We start from the raw sequence: 21848 nt of genomic DNA, 5'->3' as shown, positions 1-21848 counted from the left end.
CAGTGAAACACGAAGAACATAGTACAGTTGTGTACACTTACTATAAATGTAGATGTTCACGTGTATTCACTGTTGCAGTCCTGGTTTCCCCTCTCTCCAACTCCCTGGCATTCTATATCCTTTCTACCTATCCTCTTTATGGCCATCTTTTATGGCAGCGGTATTTAAATTTTGCCGGAGGTGTTCCACACCAAGTAATGGCTTCCTATTTTAGGGGCTCCTGATATTTGGTGCAAGAAAAACTGATGTAATGGCGTTGGCTGCATGTTTTATACCCCTGACGAACTGACGTCATGGAAGAGGCGACAACAGCTGAGACAGAAATCCCAAGACTCTGGTATTCGGACCGACTGAGGACTACCTGCAGGCAGATAATGCAAGTGTGATAACTGCAGCAGTGAATACACTTTAACATCTACATTTATGGTATGTTTATACAACTGTACTTTTAGTGAGCTACCATCAATGTGGTAATTCATGGGAACCGGGTTTTTCCCAAAGGGGATGACTACACATTTTTTTGGCATTGAGCTTAAGGCAATGGTTCTGACATTAGTCATTGGTCTCACTGAGGCCATTCTATAGGATGTCAACATCACTTGGATAGTTGATAGTAGCTCCCAACTTGCAATCGTCTGCGAAGTTTGTCGGCCAGTCCTTTCGTATTGGCCTGGACTTCAGAGAAGTAGATACCAAACGGGAGAGGACCCAGGACCGAATGCTGTGGGACTCCATTCGTGACTAGTCTGCAGTCTGACTTGGAGTCAGCTTATTTCACACACTGGGTTCTATCTGTGAGCCAGATTGCAACCCACCTAGTGATATAGGGGTTGATGCCTAACTTGGTGAATTTATCTGATTCCTGAGTGGAGAATATCAAAAGCCTTGACCAGATCAAGGTAGGCTGTATGAACCACCTTGCCTTCATCCACAACTCTGGTGACTGACTCGAAGTTGACCAAGTTGAGCAGGCATGATGTACCCTTCACAAAACCAAAGTGTGGGATCTAGAGTTTGGAGGTTCCCTATATCTTTGTTTTATTAGGTCCATGATGATGCATTCCATAGCTTTGTATATCAGGCTCATCCGGCTAATGGGGTGATGGTTCCCATGGTTTGTAGTCGCTCCTCCTTTGTGGAGAGGGATGACTGTAGCAGTGCACTTTTCTGTAGAGTCAAAGATTGAGGTTAGGCTGAGATTGAACAGGGCACACAAGTGAGTGTCAGTTCACTCTAGTTCATGTAAAGCACAGCCAGGGATATTGTCAGGTCGAATAAAAGTTGTATTCTTGGTCCTGAACAGTGCTGTTTTAACCTGTGCAGCGGTAATAGTGAGTGCCTTGCAGTCTGCTAGTATTGTGATTGTTTCTTTGGGGGGAAGAGGGGTAAAGTTTGCATGGAATCTGTCTGCCAGTATACTGGCAGTGTCTGTTGGCTCGGTATAGGTGATACCATTGTGCAGTAGCTCAGAGCAAATCTGCGTATTGCCGTGGAAATTCTTTACATAACTATAGAAGGCCTTGTGGTTGTCTTTATTTGCTGCAATTATGTTTTCATAGCTAGCTTTAGAGGATATGATTAGGGAATCTCAACTTTTTGTTGAGGCTGAGAAGTTTTTTCTAGTCTTGGGACTTCACCTTATTCTGTGTCAGTTTCCTCCTCCTGTTGTAGAGTTTATTTATGGCAGGAGATCACCAGATTAGCGCTTTTTTTTTTTTTTTTTTTTTTTTTTGAGGCGAGCGTCTTGGTTGTATTGGGTATAGCGAGATCCATGCATTTGTATGTGTGTTGGTACAGTGCATTGGTGTATGATTCGGTGGTCATACAACTATTCTCCATTTGCTTGGGTGCCGTGAAGTTAGCCACCTCTGTCTTTAGGAGCCCACAGTTTGCTTTGGAGAAGTTTTTCATGGTGGTTACCTTTGCGAGGGTGGGGGGATTTGGATTTCCAAGGTGATTAGTTTGTGGTTCAATCTAACCATTGAGCAGCTGACTATTGGTGTAGAGCAGCAGTCGCCCATGTTAATAATGACCAGGTCAAGGATGTTGCTATCTCTAGCTGTGGTAAGAACAAGCTGGTCCAGGGCATTGGAATTAACTCCAGGCAACGTTGGGCAAGTGTGTTGGTATACGAGTAGTTTTGCCAGTTAATGGAGGGGTAGTTGAAGTTGCGTAGTAAGTGTGTGTTAGGTTGCACCCCAATATGCTCCAGGGTGCTTAGGAATGTGGAGTGCCAGTCTTGGGACATGGTTGGGGACCTATAGCAGCCTACAATCTGAATCGCTGTCTTGCCCAATGTTAGCTTCACCTGAAATATCTCTGATGCGTTGCATTTGGCTACCAGTCTATAGGTGTCTGCATACCGTATGAATATGGAAACAGCACAGCCTTTGGAGCTTCGGTCCAAGTTCTGAGGCCGAAAGGTAGCCTGGTAGTGCAGGGGTGCTTTCTGCTGCCTTGAACCAGGTCTCTGTTACAGCACAAATGTCGATGTTCTCCATTTTAAGGAGTGCTTCGAGCGAGTGCATTTTGAGGTTGACTTAGTGTTAAGCAGCATGACCCTGATTGTATTTGTTTGTAGCTGTTACAGTGGTATTTTGTTTTTTGGAACGCTGCCTAAAAAAGGCAATATTGTGGTAGCAAGAGCCTTGGCCAGTATCCTGAAGCCCAGGGGTGACAGATGCAGGTCATCTTCAAGAAAGCATCGAGGTCTGCCAGTCATGTCATTCCAGGCAGACAGATACTGGATCCCCTTAGACTGACACCAGAAACATGGCCAGTTGTTGAAATCCATCATTTTCTGCTTATACTGTGGTATCATTCTGGTTAATGGTAGGATGTTTCTCAGGGCTATGGTCATACCCGCCTGGGCCACATAATCAGAGATCTCATCCATGTTTCTTTTCATGTAGTCCAGGGAGGTACATATCAGATCATTCTCACCCACATGTACAGTGACATTGTCATATTTGTACCTGTTGTTGAGGGACCTGAGTGAGTGCATTATATGACTGATTCTGGCACCTGACAGGCAGCTGACTTACTTTCTCCTTATTCAACTTAGTGAATGGGACATGTGTGCCTCACTATAGAGTCACCTATGAGTAGTGTTGGGCATGCTCTTTTGCTTTAGAGGCTTTGTGTGGCACACTGTTTAGGAGAGTTATGTCTCGTGATTAGTGTTGTGTTGTGGTGATAGAGTGCGTTTCTGCCTTGGAGGTCTCTGCTGCTTGGGCAGATTTCTGAGAGCCTCTGCGAAGGTGGGTGTGTGGTTTGTGTTTTTATGTGAAGGAGGTGCTGGTGTGTGCTCTGGAGGGCTGTGTTCCATGTGGTGTGGTGCAAGTGTTGACCTCCTGTTGACCAGCTATTCCTGTCTTGGCTGAAGTGCGTGGCTTCCAATTTGGATATGTAAGTGTGTGTCTCGCAAATCTTAGTGTTGGGATGTAAGAGGAGAGGGTTGTCAGTGTATATGAGGCAGTTGCTACATTGCTTCAGGATGCCCAAGTTCACCAGGTTAATAGGAGAAAGCACAGGAAACTGACCTTTAGACATACCTGGAGGGTTGGGCATTGAGTACTGGATCAGTTTCCTTGTAGAACGTTTAGTGCTGGTAGCACTTGTGTGCTACAATAATTGCTACAAGGAGTCTGGTTAAGTGCTAGACTAATAAGCTAGTATAAGTGCTGGAGAGGAGAGAACTAGTAGATCTAAAGGACAAATTGAGGAGCAGACTTTGCCTTCGCTTAGGAGCTTACAAACAGACCTGGATACAGCAAATCTGTATGTGGACTAGACTAGTTACAAGAAAGGGGGGAACAAACGCAAACGTGGGCTTTTAAACCAGAAAGTTGAAAAAGATGGAAAAAAAAAACTGCCCAAAGGACCAATAAACCACAATTTCTAGATAGGCTACCTAGTGCTTCCCACTCCCACTGATAAGTTAGAAGGCTTCCCTCCAACACAGAAAAGCGTGGGGTGCTCAGGAGCTTACAAACAATTCTGGATACAGCAAATCTGTATCTGAACTAGACATGTTACAGGAAAGGCAGGAAGCAAGCTTAGATTTTTTTTTTGTAGTTAAGTGGAAAAGGAGAAAGCAGAACAGAAGGTAATTCAAGGTTAAGAACCTAAGTGGGTTGGCCTTCTCAAATGTGATCTCTCTATTAGGTACAATGATGTAATGACACTAGACTGGGAGGAGTGTCGCAGATCAAGTTTACAGTATGGGCAGGCAACTGCCAAGCCACCAAGTATAAGAATAAGACATCAGTAGCGAGAGTAGGTGGAAAACTTATTACAGTTGGTAGCTGTAGCCACTAAATGAAAGTTTTAAGTAGATAAAGGAGGAGCAGGGAGACTCTGGAGAATGCTTTTAACTGCAAACTAATCAGTTATGATACCTGACTAGAACACACACACACGCCTCATAAAGCACAGAGCACTCACAAACAGAAGGCAACTCTCCGTATGAAAAAGCAGTTTACAGTATTCAGTAAAAATGCAGTTAGAGTAGTGAAACGGTATCTAGTAATTAAAAATGGTTAAAGCAGTATAAAATAGTACATGCAGTGAAACAGTTAAAAAAAAAAAAAAAAAAAATTTATAACAGTGGAAAATGTAGTAGATTAGCTGTATAGCTCAATTATAAGAGTTAAAGTGCAATTCAATGAAATAAGTGTAAAAAATAACTTATTCTGCTCTTGGAATCTAAAGGAATTTCTGCTTGGTCCCAGTGATGAGTCTGCAATTCCACAACCCCTTTTAGAGAGAGGCTTTATATACCAGAAAGGATAGATGAATCTGGTAGCTCAAAATTACTAGTCAGTCTTACTAGCCCATGCTGTTACACCAATCACTCATGCTAGGGAAGGTCAGGAAACCCTGTTACTCTCAATAATAATGAAGACAGCACAGTATCAGTAGAAAATGGCCACCAGAAACACAGGAATTTCAACAAACAAAACTATCAGGCGTGGACAACAGCAGGCCTCTATCAAGATTACCGGAGTAGAACACACACTCCAGTAAATGCACAGAAAGAGTACACACAAACAGAAAATACAAGTCTCAGTATGAAAAAGTTTACAGTTTAGTAATTCATTAAAAATGCAGGTACAGTAATGCACACCATTACACCTGCTAGCTGTAGCCACTAAATGAAAGTTTTAAACAGATACAGGAGCAAGGAGAGACTAGAGAATGCTTTTAACTGCAAACAAATCAGTTATATGATACCTGACTAGAACACACAAACCTCATAAAAAAGCACAGAGCACTCACAAACAGAAAACACAACTCTCACTATGAAAAAAAACAGTTTACAGTTAAGTAATTTTGCTCCTCCCACATTTGCAAGCCTGAGCAGAGTGGATGTGTAGGATCTGGGGCTGCTTTGTAGGCTCCAGTGTCTGACTCTCATGCCATTTTTAGAGGGTGAAGGTGGAATCCTTCCAGTGGTAGCCAGGAAGAATCTTTCTGGGAGCCAGGCTGATGTGCCACCTGTCATTTTTTAGGCCTTGCTGTTTGCCAGTTCCAAGCCCAGTACCTTGAAGCCGAAGCAGCATTTGGGATTGCCCATTCCTTTGCTGACCGGGGAGCTGGCTTCCACAGCACAGGTAAGTACAGAGGACCTTGTTGCACAGGTGTAGGATTTCATCAACTGCATGAAATCTAATCTGAGTTCTGTGGAAAGAAGTCTGTGGTAGACATTTCCTTCTGGGGCTCCAGTCGACTTCTAATTAGTCTTTATTATCAAAATTAAATAAAAATTTGAAAATAATTACACCATAAACACAACATGTTAAGTTGTCAATCTCGCCTTCATTCTTGCTTGATGGGTTCGGAGCCGATCCCTCGGCTCCGACTCGGCACTTGCTAAGCTCGAGAGTCACTTTTACCAGCTCGAGGCAGCCCCATATCCCATGATGCAAGGCGGTAAGTATCCAGATCTCGTTTGCCGCTTCGCTTATGAGGTCCTCCTTTTACCAGCTCCTGGTAAGTGATTTACTAATTCGCTATTTTAGCCCCTTTTAACTCAAAAAACCCTTATTGTTAGTTTTTATTTAGTTTTAAACTGTTTCTGACAGAATTTTGTCTGTCTCTTATTATTTTTTTAGTCAAACTTTACCCATCCCATCCCCCCCCCTGTTAGGGTGTGTGTGTGTGTGTTTGTAGTTATACCTTTTTGGTATATTTAAATTTTAATTCTTTGACTGGTGTGTGTGTGTGCTTGTGTACACCATGTCAAAAGAAAGGGTCTCAGGCTTTAAGAAGTGTGACTCGTGCTGTCAGAAGATGTCTCTGACAGACGGTCACACTTCTTGCCTTTATTGCCTGGGGCCTCTTCACCTGCAGGACTCCTGTGCTATATGTCATTCTTTCAGCCAGAGAGTCCTGCAGGAAAGAAGAAACAAATTAATACTCAGGGGCCTTCTTAAGCCGGAGGGCTCTCCGGCTAAGTCGGCTCCACCTAAGACTGCCAAGTCTTCCAAGGCCCAGGCTTCTGTGTCAAAGCCTGCGGCCTCGGCTCCGACTCGTTCTGAGTCGAGATCGGCTCCGGCTGGAGCCGATTCTGGCTTAACCAAGCCTTCGGCACCGATGGCTATCGGTGCCGATTCTGCATCGACCACTTCGGTGTCTGCTCCGATCGGCTCCGACCACCATGTGGCACAGGCATCGGTGTCGGCTCCGATCGGCTCCGACACAGTTACTTTTGTGGCTGTATCGGCTCCGGCTGGAGCCGATGCATCGAGGCTACCTGTTGGCTCCGATAAGTTGTCTGCTCCGACAGGTTCTATAGTTTCATCGGTTCCGATGGCTCCTTCGAGGAAGAGGTCGAGGTCTCCTTCCTTGGAGCCGATACTTTCGGCTCCGGCTTCACCTCTCCTCTCGGAACGGAGCCATCGGAGCCGATCTTCAAGGTCATCCAGGCTTTCGGACCATAACTTAGAGAGAGTGGTCAGTAGATTACTTAAGTCACAGGCACTGGCCCAAATGTTACATAGTCCGTCTCAACAGACGATTATTGGTCCACACCCCGTTACAGTTCCTCCTTCAACTCTACCCCAGAGCTTGGAGTTGGAGTCTTCGGGAATGGTTACTGCTACGGCTGAGGGACGGATACCCCCTTCTATCCCTTCAGCCTCTACTCTTATCTCCTCTTCGAGACCTTCCTTAGAGGGATTCGGTGGCCGGGCTTCCATGGTCTCCTCCGAGGGGGTGAGTGGCATCGGACCCTTGTCTGAACCCGCTCTTCCCCTTGGAGCCTCGGCCTTGGTGAGCCCTGCTCCGACATCTGCCTCGGAGACTTCCCTTTCGGTGGTCCCTGGAGTTCCTAGCTCTTCGGAACGGGTTCTCTCGGACCTGCCTGGGAGGGGAGCATTCGAGGTGATGAAGAGTGTGCTGGCCACTGGTATCAGCCAGCAGTCTGTTCCCTTAGCTCCTCCCTCTATAGTGCCTGTTGACATCTCTGCCACTTCTCTTGCTACAGGACCCAGAGATCCTCCGCCTCAGGTTTCCCCATTGGGAATTTCCCCCTCTTCCGAGGATTCTCCTGATGTTTCGGGAGATCCTCCTAGGAAGAGGACTTGTAAGAGGAAACACGTAGACTCCCCCGAGTCTATCACTTCAGATACTGACTTTGATGAGTCAGAGGGATCCCCAAGATCCCCCTCTGAGGATGTCTCCTTCTCAGACATCCTAGAACTCCTTAGAGGGGAAACTGGCCCACCAATAATCCCTCTGAGGATGAGTCAGTATACCTAGAGGCGTTTGGATCTCGGCCCTCCACCTCCTGGGTGTCTCCGCCTTTCGACCCCCTTATGCAGGTTATTGCCCGAAAGGCGTGGGCTGCTCCTGACTCTGTAGAGCCAGTCCCTAGGAGGCCTTCAAAATTTATCACTGCCCCGTGTGACAAGCAATTCCTCACTAAGGGTGTTCCCGCTGATGCCATGGTGGTGGCTGCTGCCACCAAAAAGGAACTTGCAGATCCTTCCGCATCGCCCATCCTCCTAATAAGGACTCTAGGACCATGGATAGGTACGGTAAGCGGATGTTTTCCTCAGCGACCTTTGCTATGCGTTCGCTGAATTACCTATGTCACTTCACCAGACTCCAGAGGGATATCCTTAAGGAGCTGGGTGAAGTAGTGCAGGATCCTACAGCTGCAGGGGCTCAAGAAAAAATTGCTTCGCAGCTAGGAACCCTTAATTCCATTGCAAACTCCTCCATGCGGCTAATATCATATGCTGCTGATGGAGCGAGTAGGGCCGCAGGTACAGGTGTGGCTCTTAGACGCCAAGCCTGGATGCGGCTATGTGACTTTGCAGATCCCTTTAAGGCGTCCTTCACAAATTCTCCCTTTGATGGGTCAGCTTTGTTTGGCCCTCAGGTGAAGGAAACTTTGACCAGGTGCGAGCAGGACGGCAAGACTTTCTGCTGTAGGAGTCCGTTTTTCCACCCCTTCTAGATCTTACCCCAAAGGACAGAAAGGTGGCAAAATGTGGTTCCGCAAATCCCAAGGAGTCACGCCGGATTCACGTGGTCAGTTTACCCCTAGAGGCAGAGGGGGTAACAACAACAGACGCCGCTCTAGAGGCAGAGGGGGTCCAAAAAACCAGGGAAACAGAGCCTCTCTCTGACAAGCCCTTTCAGCATCCCTGAGATGTTGCCCGGCTGTCCCTCCTTGGAGGCAGTCGGGGGAAGATTATCACTGTACCCAGAAGCCTGGCATTCCCTCACTCAAGACAGATGGGTACAGTCGATCATATCCAAGGGTTACATAATTCCTTTCGAGGAAAGTCCTTTCCCTCAAATTCCCTTCCAGATGTACCACCGGTCTAAGGGAAATTGCAGAGTTAGAAGTCTCAAAACTACTGCAAAAGAGCCATTCAGCCAGTTACAACAGACCATTCAGAGCCCGGAATCTACTCAAGGTTCTTTTGGTCCCCAAAAGACGGGAGACTGGAGACCAATATTGGATCTCAGCAGACTCAACAAGTCGGTGAGGAAGACAAGATTCGAATGGTCACTCTTCAGTCAATTCTGCCCTTCTTACAGAAGGACAACTGGATGTGCTCAATAGATCTTCAGGATGCGTACTATCACATCAAAATTCACAGACGCTCCAGGAGATTTCTCCGCCGGCTGGGGTCCAGTCATTTCCAGTTCAGAGCCCTGCCCTTTGGTCTCACTACAGCCCCCAGAGTGTTCACCAAATGCATGGCAGTGGTCACGGCTCACCTGAGACGTCAAGGATTCCAGGTGTTTCCGTATCTCGACGACTGGCTCCTGTCAGCCACCACCAGGCATCAGCTTATTCAAGCCAGGGATTACACAATAAGTCTTTGTTCTCATTTGGGCATCTCGATCAACTTGGAAAAGTCATCCTTATCGCCCTGCCAGTCTATTACTTTCATAGGCGCAAACTTAAACACTGTTCGGATGTCAGCTACCCTTACAGATCAAAGAGTTTCAGACATTCAGAGTCATGTCAGGATCATTCTGGCCAACAAGAAAGTACAGGCCAGAATGGTTCTAAAGGTATTAGGCCTCATGGCTGCGGCCATTACTCTTCTTCCCCTGGCTCGATTCTACATGCGCCTTCTTCAGTGGATGCTGTTCACACAGGGGTCGTACCAACAACTTCCAATGCGTCACCAGATTCTGGTGACACAGACTTGCAAAGATCATCTTGCTTGGTGGATCACATCTCCTCAGGTTCACCAAGGCAGATACTTTGTACCCCCATCCCCAATAGCCACTGTCACCACGGATGCCTCCCTGATCGGGTGGGGGGGTCATTATCAGGGCAGGATGGTTCATGGGACGTGGCAGCCGTTAGAGTACCATCTGCACATAAATGTCCTGGAGATGAGAGCAGTGCTTTTAATGTTGCAAGCCCTCAACGACTTTCTTCCCGTAGGGACAATTGCAGTCCACACAGACAACATGTCTGTAGTTTGGTATATCAACAAACAGGGCGGAACCAAGTCCTACCCCTTGTGTCGAGAAGCGCTCAGACTATGGCAATGGGCGATCTCCTCTCATCGGTTTCTGGTAGCAACGCATATCCCTGGGAAAACCAACATTGTAGCGGACAGATTGAGCAGAGTATTTCTCATGCCTCACGAGTGGTCTCTCAAGCAATCTATAGCGGAAGAGATATTTCTGGAATGGGGTCGTCCATGTTGCGATCTTTTTGCTACTCCCCAAAACAGCAAATGCCCAGACTTCTTCTGTCTCTTCCCTCTACCAGGCCATCCCCCCAGAGACGCTCTGACCCAGGATTGGCCCCAGGGACTTCTTTATGCCTTCCCTCCATTTCCTCTGATCCCTCAAGTTATCCAGAAAGCTACCGTATTGAGAGCCAAATTGATTCTCATTGCCCCTTACTGGCCTCGACAAGTTTGGTTCCCGTTCCTCCATCATCACCTTTTGGTGCAGCCGTGGCATCTGGACCCAGTGCCAGATCTTCTGATTCACCAATCCGGTCAGCTGCACCGGTCTATCCCTTCTCTCAACCTCACAGCATGGTTGCTCCACTTCCTTCCTTAGCCAGGCTTCCTTTGATCTCTAACCCAGTTAGAGACATCATAGTAACCGTTAAAATCCTCTACCAGGAGGATTTATACAAGCAAATGGAAACGTTTCTCTTATTGGGCTAAGGCCAAGAATATTGATCCTTTCACTGCCCCTGTTCAGGCAGTCCTGGACTTCTTAGCAGAGATTTTTCATGCAGGCTCCTCTTCTTCCACAGTCAGAGTTCAATTGGCTGCTATCTCCAACTTTCATGTCGGGGTCGCAGATCATAATATTATGTCCCATAGGCTCTGCAGGGCCTTCTTGAAAGGAATTTTCCTACTAAAGCCTCCAATCAGAAATCCTCCTCAGTGGGATCTAAATTTAGTGCTGACATCCTTGATTCTTCCCCCCTTCGAGCCAGCTGTTTCTTGTTCCCTGAAATTTCTTTCTTGGAAAACTTTATTCCTAGTGGCTATTACATCGGCCAGGAGGGTGTCTGAACTTCATGCTCTATCGGTTCGACCCCCCTATTTGGTTTTTCACAAAGACAGAGTATCTTTGAGAACTAATCCGACCTTTTTGCCTAAGGTCGCTTCAAAGACCAATTTGAATCAATCCATTGATCTCCCTGTATTTTTCCCAAACTATTCAGACAGAGCTGAACAAAAGCTACATTATCTTGATGTCCACCGTCAACTTAGATGTTATTTGGACAGAACAAAAAAATTTAGAAAATCTGATCAACTTTTTGTTTCCTATGCGGATAATAAAAAAGGCCTTCCTGTTTCTAAAGTGACCTTGTCCAGATGGCTTTCTTCGGTCATCTCTGAAGTTTATCTGCTCAGGGGAAAACAGCTGTGCTCAAAACCTAAAGCACATTCAACTAGGAGCTTAGCTACTTCTACAGCCTTTCAAGCTAGACTTCCTTTAGACACTATTTGTGCAGCGCCACTTGGGCCACTCCTCACACTTTTGTTTCCCATTACAAATTGGACTTGGCCTCCAGGGACAGAGCCAGTTTTGGCTCTACAGTCCTCAAGAGTCTGTTCCATTGAGCCACCCAGGATAGAGGTGCTAGGGACACGGTCCCATCAAGCAAGAATGAAGGCGAGATTGACAACTTAACATTAAGAAGTTATGTACCTACCATAATGTTCCATGTTAGTTGTCTTCTCTCGCCTTCTTTCTTGCGACCCTCCCTCCTTCCCCCAGGCCTGGACAGACCTTGTTATAAGAAATCATTATGCTGAAGACCATTCAGACCTGGTCCTTCCATTCTGTAAGTTTTCTTTCTTCCTTTGGGAAGTGTTTTATGCTTGGTGCTATTGCCCTTTGTCATCAAACGAGATCTGGGTACTTACCGCCTTGCATCATGGGATATGGGGCTGCCTCGAGCTGGTAAAAGTGACTCTCGAGCTTAGCAAGTGCCGAGTCGGAGCCGAGGGATCGGCTCCGAACCCATCAAGCAAGAAAGAAGGCGAGAGAAGACAACTAACATGGAACGTTATGGTAGGTACATAACTTCTTATTTTATCACCACGTTTTAATGTGTGATTATTAATCTGAGAATTAATTAAGGATGGCACAGGTTGGTATTTAAATGAAGTAAGGGGTAATGCTAAAATGTCTATAGTCCAGCGTTATACGACGAAAAACACGCTGATAAAAGTTAAGCGTTTTATGTGCGCATACATTACTAGGTGGCAGTAAAAAATCAGTTAACTAATTATATTTCAAAAGTTAGGCATAAAATGCATCACAAAACATTGAGAATTAAGAATTTCTCGGGGTTTGGTAGCTCCCACACCCTAGACTGTATAAATGGATTGATTTTGACATGAACTTAGTGTGCCCTCTCTGGGCTCTGCCCTCAACCGTACCCATTCTAAAAACGGCCTTTCTCCGAGGTGTGTGCGGAAGGTTGCAGTTACTTGTGCGGTCATTAATTTAATCTTCTTCACAATCAAATCTCAGATGTGTGCGTGGGACAGGAGGTAATTAAAGCTTGTGTTGGATGGAGACACCATGGTTATGGTTTCTTTTCCTTTCCTCACAGACCTTAGCTGTGTGCAAAGGTTACTATTGCTTGTTTATGGGCAGTGTACTGTCTAGGAGCAAAAAGCTGAAACTCATTACTGCAATCATTATTTTTTCTCATAATCACACATCAGGCATGTATACAAGTGGCTGGCTTTGGGGACAAGGGTGGTGGGGTATGTTTTGTGTGTATATCCTTTGGGAACAAGGGTGGGAGGGCATGTGTTTTCTGCGTGTGTGCATGTATGTTTATATATATATATATATATATATATATATATATATATATATATATATATATATATATATATATATGCACATTGTGTGTGTATATAATATATATTTCATTTAAAATATGACTGTGGGCATTTGAACCTCAGCTTTCATCCCAATCTAACACCAGAGGGGTGCATAGACAGTGACTTTCTTTTTTCTTGTAGTTATATAATGTGTATGCCCTACTAATTATCTCTTTTTTTAACAGCAGCTTGTGCTCTAGATTTCCCTAAAAACTCTACTCTGTTGGCTGCCAAAAAAGAAATTATTAGAAAATGGAAATCAAAGTCTAAACCAACTGTATTTGAAGTATTGCACATTATAAAAAACATAAGAACTGAAAGAGGGGTCTTTAGGAAAGGGAAGGAGCAAATTGCATAGAAATAAATGGAAGGAGCAAATTGCATAGAAATAAATGGAAGGGAAGTAAATAGTGTGGGAAGAAATAGCCAGGGAATTGTTATGGCTAGGCTTGTATAGGCCCTAGGGCTGATAGCCTAGTACCAACCTATGAACCTATGGAAGAGCAAAATGTCACTCCTAAGAGATTCAGATTTCTGTGATTCTGATGAGGAACTGACTTTTATGCAAATAATTTATCCTCCTACCAGTAATACCTTGCACTCAGCTTCACTTCCTGAAAACTTATCTTCTGGGGACATACTTTAAAGAATGAAGAAATCCTTCAACTGGAAGTTTTGAGTGCTCTCAAACTTAAAACAGGTACAGAATAGTTCTGTTTTTACTTGGATCTTGGCGAGTTCAGTAGACCATGAACTCCTGGATGATGTGTTCATATTATAGGTTCATAGGTGATTGCTAGGCTAATTACCCGAGGGGTTCTTTTTACGCCTACCTATGTTTCCTAAACGTCAGAATCAAACCTTTCTCCTTGAGTCTATAAGTTAACACTTTTAACAATTATGCCAGCATGCATACGAGTGCCAACCATGTTTCATACATCGTGCACCAAGGAAAGTAGATTGCTTCTATAGGGTGCTTGACATCTATAAACATCTTTGCAAGAATCCATTGGAGGACCCAGCTGTGGTGTCTATGGAGTCCTCCAAGGGAAGTACAGGGCCTGAATCAATCACCCCATGCCAAGTATATTGAAAGTAGGAGCTTAGACCAATTTGGCAAGTAAACACACTTCTGCTACCCTGGTCATGAGAGCTGTCTGGTTTACATGCTCAAGTTCTTTGTCTGCATAGGAACAGATTACAGCCGAGGCAGAGGGAGATGCTAGATAAGTCTTGAGGGCCATTTAGGAATTATCCAACATTGGCCTCCAGAGACCCACTCAGATGTGGCTGTGATGCTCTGGATGCATCATGCAGGGCAGAAGATGCAGGGTCTATGAACATGAGACATGTTTGGCAGGAGACGTGCTTGGCAGAAGACATTTCTCCTTTCAGAACATTTTAACCTGAACTCAGTAATGCACCCTTAGTCAAGGCATTTCTCTTTAGGACTCTTGCTGCGAGTGTTTCAGTAACTGGATGAGAAGGAAAGGATTATGAAGTAGTCATGGAATGCTTTCCGTACTGCCTAGATACAACAGAAAATATCCTAATTCTTTTCTTGTAATGTGCACCCCCCCCCCCCCACACACACACACACTCACACTGCAAGACAAACTGAAGCATTCCAAGGTGAAGAGGAGCAAGTTCTGTAAAAAGCGACAAGAGACTAGCCCTCTACTTGCAGGGTCTAATACCAAAGACCAGGAGGGAGCGCAGCTATGACTATATTCCAGGCATCTCGTTCTGTCCCACCCTAAACCTCCCCTTCCCTCTATCCAGAGACAAAGGGGGTAGTCTCCCACACCATTGGACAAGTCATCCAGGACAGGTGAGTGTTCCAAACCACAAAGGAAATCTTCTTGCAAATCTGGAGGTTTAGTTCTTTCTTAGGAATACCTTCAGTCCCAAATCAATAATTACTCCTTATTCCGTACTGGATAAGGACCTTCTTTGACAGGGATCCCTTGAGTTTCCTCAAAAGAGGTTGAATACAGGATTCTATTCAAAGTTCTACATGGTCCCCAGAAAGGAATCATTAATTTTGGTGATTTCCATGCTGAACAAAATTTTAGTGAGATCCAACTTTACAATACTCACCCTTCACAATCTTTTTCCTAAGAATTGGTGAAAACAGTTGTTGGAAAAATATAGATATTTGAGTAGATCACTGTTGCAGTAACCTTCCTCCCAGCTACCCCTCTACACTCTTCCTACTTGGTGTTGGAGTAGGTACCATTGCCTAACACCTACCTCTCCATTCCCCGTGCTACTCCTAGTCAGTCTTTACCAAGGTTGGTTATGTCCTAGTCGGGCTTCAGTAGGATTTGGCATGTACACTTAGTGAGCATTCAGACTTTTGGTCCCTGGAGCAAGAGTGACTTCAATATGGGGCTGGCTGATACCTCCATTATACCACTAACACGGGGTGATGAGGGTGCCCGTTAGCTGGAGGATGGTGAAATTCTCTGCTGTTGAGGGCAAACAGACTTAAGCAGGCATGAAATCCCAAGAGACTACTGCAGCAGTAAGCTACTTAAACCATTTTGGTAAGTGTACTTAACACTACTATGATCTTCGTGTTTCACTGCTGCAGTCATCACACTTGAGTTATCCTGCCAGGGATAGCCCTCAGTTGGCCTGAATACCCAAGGTTTAGTATTTCTGTGTCTGTTGCTGACGTCAGGTCGTAAATGGTATAAAATCAGGCAGCCGACACCATTACATCAGTCTCTTGCCGAGGAGCCTGAAGCAGGAACAGTTTGCACGAGTGCCGGAAGGCCGCTACCTGTGTTTTCATTTTCGAAATTGAAGTTGATGTCTTCTAAAGCTAAGCACCCCATTGGGGATCCTTTTTTCTTGCTCTAAACGATGTCAGAAAAAGTTAAGTTGTCTCGCCTGTGAAAAGCATACCACAACGAATTTCCATTTTTAGTGCACCTGTTTAGGCCCAGACCACAATGTCACTTGCTGTCGGTTTTGTGCTTTGTTCAACACCTGAACTGTCGTCAGGCCCTTGTAGCTAAATATTTTTTGCTTTCTATCTCTGTATTCCGAAATGGCTTTGGTAAGCCATCTGACTACTGATGATCTGAAAAAACGTAAGGCTAAAGACAAACTGGTGAAAAAAACACCCTTGCAGGTCCAGCGCCTTTAAACTCCTGGATTCAGATAGATGTGTACAGCGTTCTTTATAATACACAGGTTATGTTGTAAACAAGAAAGCCAATAAATGAAAAAACCCAAATTACAATTTTATTAAGCTTAAAAACAAGCTTTTCGTCGGTGCTCTGCACTAACTTCCTCAGAAAACAAACTGCACCACACATTTGTCTCACTATAAATACATCACTACTCAGCTCAAATGCGCCCCTTAGTGGTTCCCCTTTAAAAAGCACAATTACACTTTGAAATTTTTAACTAAGAAGCGGCCAAAATTTTCAACAATTTGGTATCTACTACTCATACCTGCCATCAATGCTGGTAAACCTATAATGCTCCAAATGAATGTTAAAGCCACCATAATTGTATATAAATACAAATGATAAAATATGTCAATAACCACAAGAAAAATTATAATTTATGTTAAAAATAAGTATAAGTGGAAAAAAATTGTGAGACCCACATCAACCCCTTGCATTCTAGTCTTAAAGAATCTGGTCCCCCCATAAACTCTTGGTTTAGCTGATCGATCACTGTAAACGAAAATTCGTGGCCTGGGTTATCTAATATATGTTTGGCCAGAGCGTTGTCGACCTTCCATTTACCTGGACTTAACAGTATGCTTTCCATCAGTTGCTTCCTCAAATTGAGAAGCCTAGTGAGGTGAAGCCCCCTGGAGTGACTTAATGCCATCTGGGAACATATTTTTGGGTCTCACCATTTTTCATTATATTTGTGTTAACCATTTATTGTTTATATCAATGTTTATATTAACACTTGTGGGAATTTTTTTCCACTTTTATACTTATTTTTAACATATATTATAATTTTTCTTGTGGTTATTGACATATTTTATCATTTGTATAATTATGGTGGCTTTAACATTCAATATTTGGAGCATTATAGGTTTACAAGCATTGATTACCGGTATGAGTAGTAGATACCAAATTGTTCAATATTTTGGCCGCTTCTTAGTTAAAAATTTCAGTGTGTAATTATGTGCTTTTTAAAGGGGAACCGCTAGGGGGCGCATTTGAGCGGAGTAGTGATGTATTTATAGTGAGATGCGTGTGGTGCAGTTTGTTTTCTGAGGAAGTTGGTGCAGAGCGCCGACGAAAAGCTTGTTTTTAAGCTTAATAAAATTTCAATTTGTTTTTTTTTCGTTTATTGGCGTTCTTGTTTACAACATAACCTGTGGATTATAAAGAACTTTGTACACATCTATCTGAATCCAGGAGTTTAAAGGTGCTGGACCTGCAAGGGTGGTTTTTTGAATTTTTTGTAAGGCTAAAGATGGACTGCACAGGTCCAAAACTGCCGACGCTTCCGTTAAGCTAGTCGCCAGTTCTCCGGTCCTCAGTGAGGTGCTTTCGCAGCCCCTGATGCCCGCTTCTGTGGATTCGCAGACCGCTACCAAGACGTGTTCAGAGTCCGGTATGCCGCGAGACTCTTTGACTAAGGATGCTGCAGATATCTCTACCTTGGATGGGACTGGAGCCACTGAGCAGGCACCAGCTTCCGAGGAAGTTCTTCGCACTACCGATATTCGACAGACTTTTGCATCTTCTGTTCTTTCTAAAACTACCGAATTTCAAGGGCCCAGGGTACGAACTATGCCTAAAAAAAAACGGCCCAAGCTAAAGCAGCTGCTTCCATGCCTCAATCTCAAATGCTTAAAATGGCAGAAGACCTTATGCTTAGGGGAAGCCGGCCTACCCCTTCTAAAAGAGAGACTTGTTCCCAGCAGTTTTATCTGACTAGGAGTCTAACTCTGAGGTTTCTGAATATGAAGACATGCCCTTGTCTGCTTATGAGGATTCAGATGCAGAGGAATCCATTCCTTCTGCCTCTCCTTTTTCTTTTGGCTGCTCTTGTCAGGTATCACCACAGCAGATCAACTGTTTCCATTTCTTCCTGTCCTCTGCATCTTGCTCTATCACACTATCCACCTGCATATTCTCTCACCACATCCATAAACCTCATCTTGGGCCTCCCTCTTTTCTTGTTACCTGGCAGCTTCATCCTTCGCATCTTTTTCCCAATATACTCTGCATCCCTCGTCAGCACATGTCCAAACCAGTGTAATCTTGCCTCTCTGGCTTTGTCTCCTAACCTTCCAACCTGGGCTGACCCTTTAATATACTTATTCCTAATCCTGTCCATCCTCGTCACACCCAGTGCAAATCTTAACATCTTCAACTCTGCCATGTCAAGCTCTGACTCCTGCCTTTTTGTCAGTGCCACTGTCTCCAACCCATATAACATAGCTGGTCTCACTACCCTCTTGTTAGACCTTCCCTTTCACTCTTACTGGTACTAGTCTGTCACAAATCACTCCTGACAACCTTCTCCACCTGCCTGTACTCTCCTCTTCACCTCTCTTCCACACTCACTGTTACTCTGAACTGTTGATCCCAAGTACTTTAACTCCTCCACCTTCCCCACCTCTACTTCCTGCATCCTCACCATTCTTCTATCCTCCCTCTTATTCACACACATATATTCTGTTTTAGCCCTGCTGACCTTCATTCCTCTTCACTCTAGAGCATATCTCCACCTCTCCAGGGTCGTCTCCACCTGTTCCCTACTCTCACTACAGATCAGTGTCATCTGCAAACATCATAGTCCACGGGGACTCCTGTCTGATTTCGTCTGTCAACCTGTCCATCACCATTGCAAATAAGAAAGAGCGCTGAGCTGATCCTTGATGTAATCCCACCTCCACCTTAAATGCATCCGTCACTCCCACCGCAGACCTCACTGCTGTCACACTACCCTCTTACATATCCTGTACCACTCTTACATACTTCTGTGACACTCCCGACTTCCTCATACAATACCACAACTCCTCTCTAGGCATCCTGTCATATGCTTTTCTAAATCCACAGACACAATGCAACTCCTTCTGACCTTCTCTGTACTTCTCCATCAACACACTCAGAGCAAACAATTGCATCTGTAGTGCTCTTTCCTGGCATGAAACCATACTGCTGATATCACTTACACCTCCCTTCTTAACCTAGCTTCCACTATTCTTTCCTATAACTTCATGCTGTGACTGATCAGTTTAATCCTTCTGTAGTTACTACAGCTCTGCATATCACCCTTATTCTTAATCGGTACCAAAACGGTTTCTCTGCATTCCTCAGGCATCCTCTCACTTTCCAAGATTTCATTAATCTAGTAAAAAAACTCCACTGCCATTTCATCTGAACGCCTCCATGCTTCCACAGGTATGTCATTTGGACCAACAGCCTTTCAGTTCTTCATCCTCTTCATAGCTATCCTTACTTTCCTCCTTGCTAATCCACTGCACGTCATGATTCACTATCTGCACATCATCCAACCTTCTCTCCCTCTCATTCTCCATTCATCAACCCCTCAAAGTACTCTCTCCATCTGCTCAGCACATGCTCTTAGCTTGTGAGTACGTTTGCCTTATTATCCTTTATCACCTGCACATCTTTGCTAGCTCGGTCCCTCTGTCTAGCCAATCAGTACAGGTCCTTTTCTCCCTCCTTAGTGTCCAGCCTTTTATGCAACTCTTCATACGCCTTAGCCACCTAGCTCTCTGCCATGAACCTCATCTCCTTACTCTCTCTTGTCTACTTTCTTCATGTTCTCCTCCTTTGGCCAACAGTAGCCCAATTTCTACCAGCATCCTGTTGGCCAACAGTACTGGTGGCGGCCGTTGTTAACCCGGGCCTCGACCGATCCGATATGTATTTCTGTACTGTTGTCTGCATGTATGATTTAGCAAAATGTTATGCCGGATGTCCTTCCTGTCGCAACCCTCCCCATTTATCTGGGCTTGAGACCGGCACAAAGAAATGCACTGGCTTGTGCATCCCCAGTGGCTGGATTTTTCATTTGGTGAAACCCTGCATGTTTTCAGAGAGCATTTCCAATGGGAATGTCAGGACTATCCCCAGTCCAAAAAGACTCAAGGAATTTTTAGATTTACCACAGCACAGACCTTTAGCTGTTCCTCCTGTCCTGGATGTTGTGGATGATGTTTTCATGGAATCGAGTTCAACTCCTGGCACCCTACCACCTGCTCCCAGGAAATCTGACAGGTAAGAGTCCCTGACTCACCCACATTTCTTTTCAAAAATCCTACAGCTGACCCAGAGGTCATCTCCCAAGGACCTAAAGGAATAAAAGCAACCACAGCTAAGAATCCTACCCCTTTGAACAGGGATTCTCTAGCTTTCAGACAGATGGGTAAAGTATTTGCAACTCTTGCTATTAGAGCACTAAACTGTCAGTTCTTAGTGTTTCACTGTTGCAGTCCTTACATTTGGGTAATCCGCTGGCAGGTTGCCCTCAGCCTGAATAACAAGTCTTGGGTACTGAGTCTGTTGCTGTTTCCTCTTCCATGACGTCAGGGGTATAAAATATGTAGCCAACGCCATTTTAATCTGTCATTCTTGCTGCGCGGTGCCTGAAGCAGAAGCAGTTTGCAAGTGCCGGTCGGCTGACCCCTGAAATTTTCGTTTTCGAGTTTCAGAACCGAAGTCTTCAAACTAAAGCTAATTACCCTGTTGGGGAAACTTTTTCTTGCTCCTTACCGATTTCAGTAAAAGTTAATTGTATTACTTGTGGGAAGCAAATACCTCATAAGGATTTTAATTTGTACTGTATTCCTTGCCTAGGCCCTGATCACTGCGTGCCTTGCTGTTGGTTTTGTGCCAATTTTAATCAATGCACTATTAAACGTCTGCATATTTTTGCCTCTAAATATTTTGGTTCAAGATTTAACTATCCTGAAATGTCTGTTAGCAGTCTGACTACCGGAATTCACAAAAAAAGCAAGGAAAGACAGAGACAGACCGTTGAGGTCCAACACCGACTCCGAAGCTACTCCTAAGCCAGTCGCCAGTTTGCCGGTACTCAGTGAGGTGCTTTTGCAGCCCCTGATGCCCGCTACTTTAGAATCGCAGGCCTCTACCGAGACCCATTCGGAGTCCGGTATGCCGCGAGATTCTGCAAGTATTGAATCCGCGGATGTCTCTCCCTTGGATGGGTCCGGAGCCGCTGAGCAGGCACCGGCTTCTGAGGGTGTTTTCAGGCCTCAACATTTGTATATTAAACGTACGCCAAAAACCTACTATGTCCAAAACAAAACCGATGCATGAGCCACGTGCTCTGGCCCCATGCCTAAAAAATTATCAAAATGGCCGAGGATTTAATTACCTTGATCAGGCCTTCCCAAACCCCCCCATAGGCCTCTGGCTATACCTCCTGTGTTAGACATTGTGGATGTTTTCTCAGAATCAAGCATGGCTCCTGATTCCCTGCCTCCGGCTGCTAGTAAGCCAGACATGTTACAGGGTTCCTTACTCTCACAAATTTCTTTTCAAAAATCCTGCTGCTGACCCTGAAACTATTTCTCAGGGTCCCAAGGGTATTAAGGCTTCTACAGCCAAAAATCCTACACCTTCAGATAGACTCCAGGGCACTGGATAGATGGGGTAAGAAGGTTTATATGTCTGCAACCTTGGCAATCGGGGCTTTAAACTGCCAGTTTCATATGCTTAAATATAAACAGCATGTTATGGGCTTACTAAAACAGAAAATGATGTTGATTTCTGATTGTGTGGAAAATAAGGAGTTATAGGATTTATTGCATTCAGCAGAACAGATTGGAAAGCATACTTTGCAATGTGGTTTTGATTCCTTGGAGGCCTCTTGCAGGGCCGCTGCAACTGGATCTGTGATAAAAAGGAATGCTTGGCTCAAGGAGCAAAATCTGCCTGATAATGTTAAAGCTAAATTGTTGGATGCTCCTTTACAGCAGGACAGTCTGGTAAGGCAGAAGAGGTTTTA

The 21848-nt window shown here is 44.7% G+C and overlaps 1 protein-coding gene across 1 annotated transcript in view; it reads left to right on the top strand.

Moving 5' to 3' along the window:
- Positions 1-21848, top strand: part of LOC122802398 (SR-related and CTD-associated factor 4-like) — a 1636555-nt gene that overhangs the window by 1051216 nt on the left and 563491 nt on the right. The gene's annotated exons all lie outside the window — the stretch shown is intronic.

This window comes from Protopterus annectens, chromosome 5.part0, assembly GCF_019279795.1.
Source record: "Protopterus annectens isolate FY-2018-M chromosome 5.part0, PAN1.0, whole genome shotgun sequence".
Lineage (NCBI taxonomy): Eukaryota > Metazoa > Chordata > Ceratodontiformes > Protopteridae > Protopterus > Protopterus annectens.
Note: the sequence above shows the minus strand (reverse complement) of the source record. Positions and strands in the feature narration are given on the sequence as shown.